At 41.0% G+C, this 13803-nt stretch overlaps 1 long non-coding RNA gene across 1 annotated transcript; it reads left to right on the forward strand.

Annotated features, from left to right (window-relative positions):
- Nucleotides 1-8114: 8114 nt before the first annotated feature.
- Nucleotides 8115-11585, forward strand: LOC109552492 (uncharacterized). Its single transcript, XR_004528416.2, has 3 exons — nt 8115-9227; nt 9582-9662; nt 11144-11585. It is a non-coding gene; the product is annotated as an uncharacterized lncRNA (long non-coding RNA).
- Nucleotides 11586-13803: the final 2218 nt, after the last annotated feature.

The raw sequence follows: 13803 nt of genomic DNA on the forward strand, positions 1-13803 counted from the left end.
ACTGATAAATGCTACAACATGGATGAACCTTGAAAAATTTACACTAAGTGAGATGCCAGACACAAAGGACTGCATATTGTATGATACCATTTATACGAAATTTCCAGAAAAGGCAAATCCACAAAGAAAGAGAGTAGAGTAGTGTTTGCCTAGGGCTCTGGGGTATGGGATGATTGAGCAAGTGATAGCTATAGGGCATAGGGTTTCTTTGGGGGAGTGATGAAAATGTTTTAAGTGGACTGTGGGATAGTTGCACAGCTCTGTGAACATACTAAAAGCCATGACACTTTACATGGGTGGCTATGTGTTATGCCAATTATAGCTCAGTAAAGACTATTTTTAAAAGGCTATTACGGGGAATTCCTTGGTGGTCCAGTGGTTAGGACTCCACGCATTCACTGCTGAGTGCCTGGGTTCAATCCCTGGTCAGGGAGCTAAGATTCCGCAAGAGGTGTGGTGCCGCCAAAAAAAAGGAAAAAGGCTGTTGTGAAAAATAATCAGTATGATAAGCTTAACTCTTAGAACTCAAGGCCCAACATGCAACTTTTTAAATACTCTGTAAAGCATCACAATTCTTGATTCTGAGGCCCTGTTCTTTTGGGCCAGCTGTAAAATCTCTATGAATAATTAATTCGGAGGCCCTTTATCCTCCCAAGCTTCAGAGTAGAATTAGGGATGATATCTGATGCTTAGAAAAACGGGCAAGTGCTCCTCGTCAGCAATGTTGTTGTCCACTGAAATCCCATAACTTCCTGCATTTTCTGTGCCTCGCTCAGCATGGCTAGGACTTTGGAGCCTGTGTTTCCTTCTGCCTGGACTCCCTGGGCCTCAGATCTCCATCAGACTCCGGTCCCCAGGACTCGGCCATCTCACCCCTCACCAGCCTAGGGACCAAGCTTCACTGTGGTGTCCCCGAAACTCACTTCTACTTGTTCTTAAAGAATTGGCCTTGATGGCTCATAAAACTCACAACCTAGCTAAATTTTAAGGACAGAAATGGCTTAAACTTAAAAAATTTCCAGGAAGTGATGAGAAAGAGTTACATTCCATTTTTCTGGTACAGCAAAGAAAAGAACAAAGAGAACAGTTAAATTGCTAGATTAGAGCATTCTGGAGGTTTATATATACCTTGATATAATGATACCATGAGTTACAGATAATAATAAGTTAATGCTAATAATAATAAAAATAAACATACATTAATTGAGTCTTTGTGTTTGGCATGGTGTAAGCACTTTCCATGCTTTACCTTTCTTCTGTCAAGAAGAACAAATAAGAGCGACACTCAGTAAGGAAATATTGATTTTGGGCCTCAGTTCCAAGAAATGTGACAAACTAATTCATAAAATAAGCATCCTGAAATTGTTTACAATACTTTATTGAGGACATTGGCTAAGACACCAGGGATGCTTGCTGTATAGTTGCTTACACTGGTGAAAATAGGAAAGAGCATTTTGCTTTTCAGTTCATTTACCCATCAAAAGAAATGGAAGCAGAGTTTTCACTTAAGAAAAAGAGCTTGCAAGGCAATGTTTTTCTTTGCAACCCTCGACAGAGATCATCCACTGTCTCATGGAGAGAGCCCAGGATAAAGAAGGGAGGGCCTTCCTGGACTGGACAGTGGGGCTTAGAAGCAAAAGCTCTAAAACTGAGTCCCAGTTGCACAGCTGAGTCATGCCTTCTGGGCCTTTTGTTCTCCTCTGCAGCATGAGAAGGCTGGCCTAGACTAGAGAAGCCACAAGACCCTCCACATGCCTCATGTCCTCTGATTGCTCTGCACACACGGTTGTGCAATAAACATTGCATTAGTAGGTGCCTATTAAAGGCAGACTTTGTGGAGTAAATAAGCCCCAGCTATAGGCCTTTCTGAATCTTTTGTCATAAAGGAGATGAAGGGCAAAGTAGCTTGGAGCAGTGGGAAGAATCCTGACTCTAGGCTCAAACATCTCCGTCCCAGTTCTGGCTCATGCTTTTATGAGCTCTCTTACTCCTTGACCTCTCTTGGCCACAGTTTCCTAGCCTATAAAACAGGGATAATGATAATAGCTGCCTTACCCTAGTGTTTAGGACGATTCACTTTGTGAACTCCGTTGCCTATCAAGTATCATACAGTTACGAGATTCAACCATGGTAAAGACATGTCTGGATCAACTTCCCCGCCCCTGTGCTTCAATTTTCACTGTAGCTCTCAGCACTGTTAGACCTAGGAAATGTCTAGCTGTCATTCCGGGGAAACTCAACTGTGCTTTTCTCCAGTAGCTGTAAGCACCGCCCTCTGCTTTTCCTGTCACAGTTGTCCTGACCCTTCCTTGCAGTTTCAGGCAAACAAGGCTCATATCTGAGCCCCACATACTTCATATTCTCCTCGGCCAGCTTGCTGTGAACAACTTCAGTTCTTTTCTAACTTAAATTTTCAAGGTTTCTATCTCCCCTTCTTTCTCTTGTGGAAGAGGCCACAGCGAATCCTGGAACCTTCTTCTCCACGAAAATGCTCTTTGTGGGGAGATAAAGACCAAAACCCAACATACAAGACAAAAAACCTTGTCTAGCCTCTGAGTTGCATTTTCAGCATTCTTTTCCCATGTAGTGTTAATTTGTCATCGGTCCAAAAGGAGAAACAAGTCCAAAATAAAAAAGTAAGGCATTATCCTCCACAGGTCAGGGTCTGAAACATAAATGGAGTACACTTCATAAAAATGTTTCTAGATGAGCCCCCAAACTACAATCCAATTTGAAAGACTCTACCTGTTGAGATTTTGCTGAGCTTTTCCTATATCATAATATGTCATGCAAGATGACTTCATGGAAAGCCAGAAACTACTTTTGAGGATATTCATCCATTCATTCATTCATCGGTTCACTCATTTATTCATCACCAAAAATGAACCAAGAGAGTGCCAGGCACTGGGCAAAAAAAAAAAAGAGGGAGAGCCACACCCTGCCCTCAAGAATGTCCTTATTAGGAGTTAGACTGTCTCCCTCCCAAGAGCCCTTCTAATATGATGTATCTATTACAATCCTATGACATAGGTACTAACAGTATCTTCATTTTTCGAAAGAGGAAACTGAGGCACAGAAGGGTTGAGTAATTTCCTAAGTCACACAGGGAGGAGGCAGAGAGCCAGGATTCGGCCCAGGCATTTTGGATCCAGGACCTGTGCTACTAACTGTCTTAGCTTCCTCTTCCATAGTCAACTGTCAGTGCTTTCCCTCAAAGGAGTGAGTCACACAGAGTTTTCAGATAGTATGTTGAAGGCTTTCAAATCCCCCCACCTCTATCTAAACATCAGGTAGACAGTCATCTCTTCCAGTACTTTATAAGCCCAAACATATCTGAGACCTTTTAAATCTCATGCAGCAGTGTTGTGTACTAAGAGGATGGTTTCGTGCCTTTTTAGTTCTTACTTGAAAAATCTGTTTTCCCTAAATCTTTTCACACTTCCTATCACTGCCATCATTGGGAGGAAAAACATAATCAGAGGAAGGAGAATTAAACAGTAATAAAAAGCATTCACATTGTCTAGCTTGTTAGCCCTGTTATCAAGATGCTTCTGTGATTTCACGCTGAAAATATCTACCGAACTCCATCAACATTCCATGGACCCACAGGATCAATCTCCCGACTCAATGTGTGATAGACGGCAAGTGTCGTAAATGCTGCAAAATCTGGATATGTTTCCAACAAAACAGCTACCAGTCAGCAATGACTAGCATTTATAAGGCTTGAGAGTGTAGCTGGGGGGTGGGGGGGAAGCACATTCAACCTTATTCTCCCAGGCAACTAGTTTCTATTAAATATTTTTCCTATCAGTATATTTCACCTGTCTTTTCAACAGTCATCCATTGCCATAATTGAGAAGATTTTTATCTAAGAAGAAAAGAATGGATCAATATTAGGCAAGCTAATGAAATAAAACATCACTTTGATAGACCAAATATGAGGAAAAAATGAACCATCTCAATGGATTTTGAAAAGGCATTCAATACTATTATTTCCATTATTGATTTAAATAAATTATTTTAAATTAAGAAAAGAATGTAAAATAACTCATTGATAATTTTTATACTGATTACATGCTGAAATGATAATATTTTGGGTACCTTGGGTTAAATAAAATATATTTTTAAAATTAAAAAAAAACAGTCATCCATTACCCCCATCAACACACACACACACACACACACACACACACACACACACACACACACACACACACACACAGAGATACAACACATCTTACTGGGACTTTCTGAAATATAGGGCATGCACCCTTATTATGAGATTAAATGAATACATTTAAAAGCAGAAAATGATAGAAAATAATAGACCCTCACTAACCTCAGTGGATGCTGAAATAACTGCTGCTATCAAAATCCAAGAGTGGCTGAAGAGTTGTGTCACCCCTCAGTGGTGGGCATCAAATCCACGTCTTCTAGAACGCAAGGGAAGTTCTATCATCTGAAGCTGCCCTCAGCCTTTTTTAATGTTGTGATCCACATCTTCTTTCATGCTGGAAAGGCAAAAGTAGGAACTGCAGAGCCCTTGCTTTGTGTCTTTTCCCTTCATACAAGTGCCTCTTTCTGTTATCTCTGGTTTTCCTTTGCTGAGCCATTTCCAATCTCCACTGACACCTTCAGAAACTTTTCCCCAACTGTGTTCCTTTCCTCTTGGGAACAGAGCAGCATTGCATTTCCCAGCCTTCCTTGCAGTTGGGCGTGGCCATGTGACTAAGTCCTGGCCAATGAAGTGTGGACAAAATTGATACATCACTTCTAGGCCTATTAAAAACCGTCTGTGCACCACTTTGTTCTCTTCCTCCATCAGGGTGTCAGTGAATGGCTCTGAGTCCCTCAGGGATGGTGGAGCCATGGATGGAAGATGTCTGGGTCGCTGAATGACTGTGCGGAGAAGCGTGACCTCCTCCCAGCCCAACGCGCATTGAAATGTAAAGATAGTACATAATATTACTCAGCCATAAAAAGAAACGAAATTGAATTATTTGTAGTGAGGTGGATGGACCTAGAAACTGTCATACAGAGTGAAGTAAGTCAGAAAGAGAAAAGCAAATACCGTATGCTAACACATATATATGGAATCTAAGACAAAAAAAAAAAAAAGGTCATGAAGAACCTAGGGGTAAGATGGGAATAAAGACACAGATCTACTAGAGCATGCACTTGACGATATGGGGAGGGGGAAGGGTAAGCTTTGACAGAGTGGCATGGACATATATACACTACCAAACGTAAAATAGATAGCTAGTGGGAAGCAGCCGCATAGCACAGGGAGATCAGCTCGGTGCTTTGTGACCACCTAGAGGGGTGGGATAGGGAGGGTGGGAGGGAGGGAGATGCAAGAGGGAAGAGCTATGGGAACATAGGTATATGTATAAGTGATTCACTTTGTTATAAAACAGAAACTAACACACCATTGTAAAGAAATTATACTCCAATAAAGATGTTAAAAAAAAAAAGACAGTACATAATAAAGTTTTACAGCGTTAAACCACTAAAATTTTGGGATTGTTAGTTCTGCCAAATAACCAGCACTTTATGTTTACATAAGAATTGTGTAACATAATTGAAATGCTGTGCTGTCCTTGGAATCAGATTTAAATAAGCTTCAACATCACTTGAAAATTATTTCTGTTACCATGCCATGAAGAAAACCAAACTAAGTTTTCTTAGTTTGGAATGCAAATACCATAAAATGAAATGAAACAAAATGAATTTAAAGCAGATTAAAATTTAATTTGATTTGATTTTCTGTATTTCATCCATCAACAGATGAGATGGCGAGATATCTCTATATACTTTTCAAATATTTATGTTCTTCTTACATGGGTCTTCCAGAACTTGTTTATATGGGTCCCAATGATCCTGTTTTTGTAATTCTGAGCTCCTACTTCAGAAAGTAGTTTTATATTTAATTCAGTATTTTTGATTGTTGCTAAGCGTCCACTTAGTCCAAATTAATAATAACACAAGCACTGGCTTCAAAAGCTGAAAACAGGATGGGTTGGAGTGCGGGCACTAGAGTTACTTCCCTCTGATTTGGAAAAACCAGAGGCTTTGCCTGTGAACCCCCAGAACAATTTTTTTTCTATTTTTTTTCTTCTTTACTAGGAGATTCTGGTCTACTAAAGAAGAGAGTACAAGTGCAAAGTTATGATTGTTAAGTGGTCAGAGGTTCATTAACTCCTCTCCAATTCTTATTCTAAAAAAAAAAAAAAACTCATTTGCAGAAGGGAAACACCTGGCAGGCGAAGAAGGCTGATAGAGTTGGGACTGGGCTGACCACGGGCATGGAAGGAAAAGAAATGACTGCGTGTACTCATTCCAGTCAGTGGAACCTGCAAGCAAAGCCAAGGAACCTGCAAGCAAAGCCAAGGATCTCGGGAGAGACACTTGTAGGCACACGAGCCCAAAGACAGCTACCAAACCAAAAGACTGAGCAATGAAGTAAGTTCAAGGTTAACAAAGGTATGTATGATCATGGCACAAGCTTAGGGAAAATCTCAGGCTGGGTGTGTTGAGCCCACCCAAGTCCCAAGTCTGAAACCTTCCCTTACCAGTTAGCTCCATCCTGCGAGCGTGATGGGCCCCCTGGGGCTCAAGAGTGCTGTGAGCATAGGCATGCTGGCGGCAGAGAACAGGGCAGGGGATTCTCCACACAAGGCAAGTCAAACTTGGCTGAAAAAAAGCCACGGAGCTCAAATGAGATCTCACCTGCTAACTGATAAACAGTGATCGTGCTGACTGCCGCTGAGGAACGTGTTCATCCTATGCCAGCCGTAAGGACAGCTAGTGCGGCCCCTGAGCATAGGAGATGTACAGCAAGGGCACCAGGCTGGCTCCTCTTTGGTCCCTGGCTGAGGCTAATGCAAGGTGTTGGTGGAGTAGAGGCTGGGTGTCTTCAAATGCTCATCTCTCTCCTCTTTCAGCCCCCTTGAGATCATGCTGCCACCATTTCCCCTTTCCCCTCTGACCTCTCTTCTATTTCCCCTTCCTCTTTTCTTCCCACTGCCAGAGAATCTTTTTCTAACTGGGGGTTGGGGTGACCAGAGCCTTTCTTTTTCTCAAGTTTTATTTTTCTCCCATTTTATTGATCAGAGCAAATCACAGACCCCAGCTGAATATCAGTGTGGTGAGCACTGCAGTCCCCTCTTAGGGAACGGCCATTATCCTGCCACGAGCTCCTTCTAACTAATCTGCTGTAGCCAGGATTGGACCTGTAGCCTAGTGAGAGGACCAACTCCACACTGGCGTGTCAAAGAGCCAGAGAGAGGGGATTTTGGTTTGAAGCTTGAGAGAAATACTAAAGCCAGACACAAATCTCAGGAAGATTTTGGCTTCAGTGAGGAAAGTGTAAACCTTGGCAGAATACTAAGATTAGTAAGGCGTAATTGATAAAATGTAGTTAATGAATGAGTTTTGTGTTTGGTCAAGTTAACTTAAAAGATAAAGCGTTACTGGTCTGTAATACACGATAGGAACTCTGAACCTTGGTTTTATGGGGTTTGGTGGGAATGACAGGAGAATCTAATAACAAAATTGTTGGGGAAAGTTGTATTTAGTGAATAAGGGGACCCCCAAAGTTACTCAGAGTTTGGCAAATATTATCTGAATGTCAGTGGAAGAGTTTCCGTCTGTATTTGAATCTTCTTCCTTTGTTTTGTTGTTTGTGGTTTTGCTGTTGCTGTTCCTGTTGTTGTTGTTTCTTCCTTCCTTCCTCCCTCCCTCCTTTCTTCCTTTCTACCCCTCATCCTCCTCCATCTTCTAACTTCCTCCTCCCCCTCCTCCCCCTCCTCCCCATCTCCCCTCCTCCCCTCCTCTCCCCCTCCTCCCCTCCTCTCCCCCTCCTCCCCTCCTCTCCCCCTCCTCCCCCTCCTCCCCTCCTCCCCTCTTCTCCCCCTCCTCCCCCTCCTCCCCTCCTCTTCCCCTCCTCCCCTCTTCTCCCCCTCCTCCCCTCCTCTCCCCCTCCTCCCCTCCTCTCCCCCTCCTCCCCCTCCTCCCCTCCTCTCCCCCTCCTCCCCCTCCTCCCCCCTCCTTCTCCTTTTTCTTCTTCTTCTCCTTCTTCTTCTTCTCTACTTCTCCTCCTTTTCTTTTCTCATCCTCACTCTTCTCTTTGCCTCCTCTTCTTTCTTCCTCTTCCTCTTTCTTCTTCTTTCTTATTATTCTTGTCCTCATCACTGTTTACATCATACCTTTTCCAATTATTTGAGTGCTCAATCAAGTCTCAGAGGTTCTTTCAAAATGTACTTTTTTAATACTAAAACTGTACACCAATTGTCTCAATTAGGTTTCTGTTTGGCCGCATATAATGGAAAAATTCCAGGACATAGCGATGTAAACACACAAGGGCTCTTGATCTCACATTAAGGATGCCTGAGGTCAGCAGTCCAGGACTGGCTTGACACCCCACAGTGTCATCAACCTGACACATAGAAGGGCAAAGAGACCCAATAAGGTCACACATCAAATTACTGGCAGAACTTGGACAGCTGGAAAACAAGACAAATTTTTAACTTGAACAGTGGAACTCCAAATCATTTCTAAATTTGGTTCACTGTGAACTTGCCTTTCTTTTCTCCTTATCTTCTTCTTTTCTCTGATTTCCTTTAGCTGGTTTTATCTTCCCTTTGCAGCATGCATGTGATGAAATACACCACTTGGTCTTATTCATCAGGAAGGCAGTAAGTGTCAGAAATACAGAAGGCACTAACTCTGAGGTGGTGAGGCACCTAATTATGGCCCGGACAGGGTCTTTGGGAGGAAAAAAGATGCAACACCCAGAAGTCAGAAAGGGAGCACAGGTACAAAGGAATCAGAGAGAATTTATGTGATTATGAAATGGGACACAAGGGTCCCATTGACTTAGTCATTTTTGGTGCTTTTGGCTTTTTCCTCTATTAATAACAGTTGGGCTATACTGATATAACAAGAAGGCAGTGGGTGTGGTAGAAAAGGATGTGGGCTTTGATTTCAGATTTCTGAGCTTATATTCAGATACTACTTATTTATCAATTAAGTGCCTTGGGTAAACTATTTCTATAACCTCAGTTTCTTCATGTGTTAAACAGAGGTAATAGTCTCCATTCCAGAAGGTGGTGGCCGGAATTAAATGAGGTAACAAACATAAATGTTTTGGCCCTTCTACCTTAAACAAAGAACAACAAACAAACTGGAACAAAAACAGTCATGGAAATTCATGTTTACTGAAGTAGGTAAGTTAGTTACTGATAATTTGCATTTTTAATAATATTGATGTGGCCAAAAAGTTCGTTCGGGCTTCTGTAAGATGTTATGGGAAAAACCCAAACGTTTTGGCCAACCCAATAATTACAGTGGTTTAAAATATTCCATCCCCAAAGGAAATGCAATGCCTCATTCAATTTTCAGAAAAATTTAATGTCCAAACAATTCAAGGAGTGAACTGATGTCTGTCTTACATACTTTTACATACAGAACCAGAATAGTTTGGGGCACGTGGTATGTATGCAGTAAATGTTTGTTGAATGAATAAATACATGAAAGAATGAAACAACTTTCATTTATTCTCTATATATTTGGCACTGAAGTGGTTGCTGGATGTATAAACAAGACCCAACTTTCACGTATCTCAGATTATAAGTTTGGACCAACCAACAAGATGATTTCAGGTAATGATTAAGTACTATGAGGAAAATTAAACAGAATTGTGTGATAGAAATTGACTCAGTAAATATGAAGGAGGCAAAAAGAACTTTCAATCAGATGACCGGAAAAGTCCTGAGTGATAAGGAAGAACCAGTGATGGGACAATCTAGATTTGTTGTTGAAGATTTCTTCAACAAGCACTGTTTTACATTTATTTGACTTAAATTCATAGAGCTCTATTTAGTTCATTCTGGAAGCATTTTCTTCAGTTATTAGTCCACGAGGTTTATAGTCACAGATGCAGTTTTCTTCCTAGATCTTGCAAAACCTGGAAATCCTCAGGCTTTGGGCTCTCTGGGGAACTAACTTTGAAATTGTTGTATTGAGCAATGTTTTCTAAAGTAGGTCCTAGCAGACATAAGACAGTCATTGATGCACCTTCCAAGAAAGAGGTCCTGTGGTCAAATATGTTTGTGAACCAGCTCATGAATGGTGGTATATTAAAGTCTCAGAGACATCGGAAAGGAGAGTAACTAACGTGTTAAATGTATCCTGATGTTTTTTTTCTCAACTTGTTTTTAAATTTTAGTTTAAATTTATTTTTTCCCTCTTTCTGTACACTTATTAACATTAAAGTACAGTTTGGGAAATACTGTTATAAAGATGAAGCTTTGGCAGAAAGGGAAAAGGAGGAAGATAATCCTTTGCCCATAAGTCTTGTAATTCTAAAATGAGATATTTACACAGACTTAACAGAAACTTAATAAACTCTAGATATCATACTTACATACATTACCCACTTTGACGAAACCTATTGGACTGATTAGGGAGTTACTTTTGTTTAATTTTTCGGCTACTGGAGGTTTTTTTTTAAGTTCTGATATGAAAGGGGGATCTGTTGGGGTTCCCTCATTTTTTGTTCCATGAGAGTTAACCACATTCCAGCAGATCTGCCTTTGGTTTGGTCTGGTTCAGTTATAAGGCAAGCAGTAGAATATGCCAGAAACTTCATGAAGTTTTACATGTGGACACCACGCCCATTTCCATCACTCCATCGCTTACTAGAGATGATTTTAGGCAACTTACTCAAACTCTCAAAGCTTCACTTTTCTCATCTGAAAATAGGGATAGTAATCGCTATATCCCGCTGTCTGGAGGAGGAGTCAAGCTGATGTAAAGGGCTGGAGGACCATGTCATGCTCGCTTCTTTCTGAAATATTTGCTTGAGAACGATGTATTCTCCCCCTAAAAGTCTTTTCATTCCCCCTGGAGATTCAATGGGGAAAACAGAATGTTTGTGTTCGTTTCCACAATGATGACTCACAGAGTGCTGATTTATTGACTCAGTTAGTGAAGAAGTAAAATTAGTGTTCTATTTTATGGGTGTGAAATGAGCTATTCGGCAAGTATCGTGTATGAAAGGCCATGTTCTGAGCCAGAGCTTACCTAGACACTTTCCATCGTATTTCACTTATCAATGAAAAACTGTTGCCTCCCGTATCAGTAAACAAAGGATGTTGCAGCCATCGAGCCATCGCATTACAGCCTCCCTGATGATGAGCCCTGAGGGAGCTCAGGATAGAAACGGGATACCTGCCATCAAGCAGTCAGCAGCTGCAGCCTCCCCTGTGGTGCATTCAGAGACTCAGGATGAGAAAACACAGGATACTGGCCCCAGATAGCTGAGGTGCATATCAAAGGAATGATTTCAGTGAGCCCAGACTCTTGCATCTTCCCATACATAGAAAAGTCAATTCCTTGACTTGAGATGTCTGGTTTTCTTTAATCAACAGCAATCTTTTGATGTTCTGACGACTTGGTCTTTGTTGCAAAAACTCCTATATATCCTGGTTCCTCTCTCGCCTCTTTGGAGCAGTCCCCCAGAGCTATCTGAGAGGCTGTATCCCAGGCTTAAGTCCTCAGTTTGTCCATGGAATAAAACATAATTCTCAACTTTTAGTTTGTGCATTTTTTTGGTCAACACACCCAAACCAAGCTAACAGGAATCCCTGGCTAATGAAATACTCTCTCCTTAGCTCCCTAAAATGTTCTAAAGATGGAGAAAATCTCAACAAGCCATTGTTGAATTCAGTATGTCAGCTGTATAATAATAACCATGGACTATAGTCTCGAACTGGTTTTCCCCCCACAGCATCCTGGAGCAGAGTCAGCTACCCCCAGTCTTACATGGCTGCACTATTTCCAGTGGACCACACACCACCAAATGCAACAACAATTTAACTTTAATAATAACTGATTACGAACACCATTTTAGAAGACGGCTTAACGAAACATATTTTTCGGGCTTAAGGAACATCCATGAAGGACTTTTTAAAGGCCCACTAGTACAGAGCACTACCTTATATCAATGTTTTCAGTTCTCAGGAATTTCCTCTTGTGTCATACCTAATATTAACCCAAAGCTGAACTAGTGGTATGCTCTTTTGGTTTGATTGTTTAGTTTTAATCTTAATGTTGATTTCAGAGCTGTGTAATATAAAAAGTGGAATCATACTACTGGCATGAAGAAAGGGAGCAGCGTATCATGGGAAGTAGGGGAGCAGAAACATTCCACTGTATATCCTTCCTTCTTCTAGGATGCATTGCCTCCTGATAGAAAATGGGTACAATTATTGAGTGCATCCTGTTGCATCAGAATACTATAGGAAAAATAAATCATGATCAGAGTAGAAAGAATCCTGAATGTAAGAGGCCAGAGACTTGGGGTCCAGTTTTGATTCTACTACTTTACTACCTTAGGCAATTTACTCTCTGAGTTTTACTTTCCTCTTCTGCAAAATGATGATTTCATAGATTATTTCTAATATGTCTTCCAGTTTTCTGATTCCATCATGGCCCCAAATTCATAACCTTTTCTCTCTTTCCTGATTTTTCAAGGCATTCAGGTATCTTACTGTTATGCTACTTCTTTACCAGTTTGCTTTCTATTAAATCTTTACCTAGAAGCCCAAGTTGTCCCAGGCTCCACAGGGCTCCTACTGGATTATCAGGAGAGAAGTTAGGTACTGATTGTGATGGTGGAATAGAACTCCCTTCCCTGAATCTCAAAAATCATGAGGTTGAACCTGTAGTTCTAAGTGTTGGTCTTTTTCTATACCTGTTGCAGGTACGATATTAGATTCCAAATAATATTCAAAAATAAATCGTTTATTGGTGACTTTTTCATCAATCACAATGTATGTCTTACCACCTTCTGTGGCCTGAAGGATATGTCAGGAACTACTGGAATAGTAAGAACCCTTAAGGACTTTGTCTCTATTACTGAGGTCTTTCTAATCAAGGTAGAGTGAAAAGGCTTGGGTAAAGAAGTGGATGAAAACTCAGACAAAAATATACCATGTGTTACTTTTTGTGGTATTGGAAATAGGCACATAGAAACTCCTACATGGGAGTGGGTTTTGTGGGCAAAATAGCTTGGTCAATGCTTCATGGGAAAAATGAATGCAGAACCTTGGGGAATAGGAAGAATTAGGATGGAAATGGCTGATACAACAACAATTGAGGAAAGTCATGAAGAAAAAAATATGTGGGAAAGTGACGGGTAGGGGCACTGTTTTCCCGTTATCTTCTCGTCTTATGAACTAAACCTTGCCAAACTGTGGCTCCAAGGACAAAGCACAGCCCACTGGCAAACATCCAAGGATGAGGAACTTTCCTGAAACAAAAGGGAATTCACACAAGAATGTACAATGCTCTCTGAAATTAGAAAATCCAGTAATTAACTTGGTCTTTCACTAGCAATTTCAATAGTAGAGTTTATCCTAGGGCCTAAGGAACATCCAGATTACAAGAGGTTCTATTGGCTGCCCTTGCTTCACTAAGGTTAACTCTCTTAGATAATGTGGCTTTTTCTGGGCATGTAGGTCAGGATCAGAACATTCTTTTAGCATTAGGATGGAAAGGTGGCAGGAGTGAGTTCATCACGTCCCAAGGTTGTTGAAGAAGGTGCCAGTCATGGTAATTTTTTTCAAGGGCACTTACGATGATCCAACTCTTCATTTCACATACAGGAGAATAAGGCTCAGAAGTTCAGGTGACTTACCCAAGGTCATCACAACCTAAGAGCAGTGAGGCTATAATTTTACTATAATGATCTCTTTTAAATGAACAATGTTGATATTAGTTTTCCCATCCCTCTCCCAA

The sequence above is a fragment of the Tursiops truncatus genome, chromosome 10, assembly GCF_011762595.2.
Source record: "Tursiops truncatus isolate mTurTru1 chromosome 10, mTurTru1.mat.Y, whole genome shotgun sequence".
In the NCBI taxonomy this organism is placed as follows: domain Eukaryota; kingdom Metazoa; phylum Chordata; class Mammalia; order Artiodactyla; family Delphinidae; genus Tursiops; species Tursiops truncatus.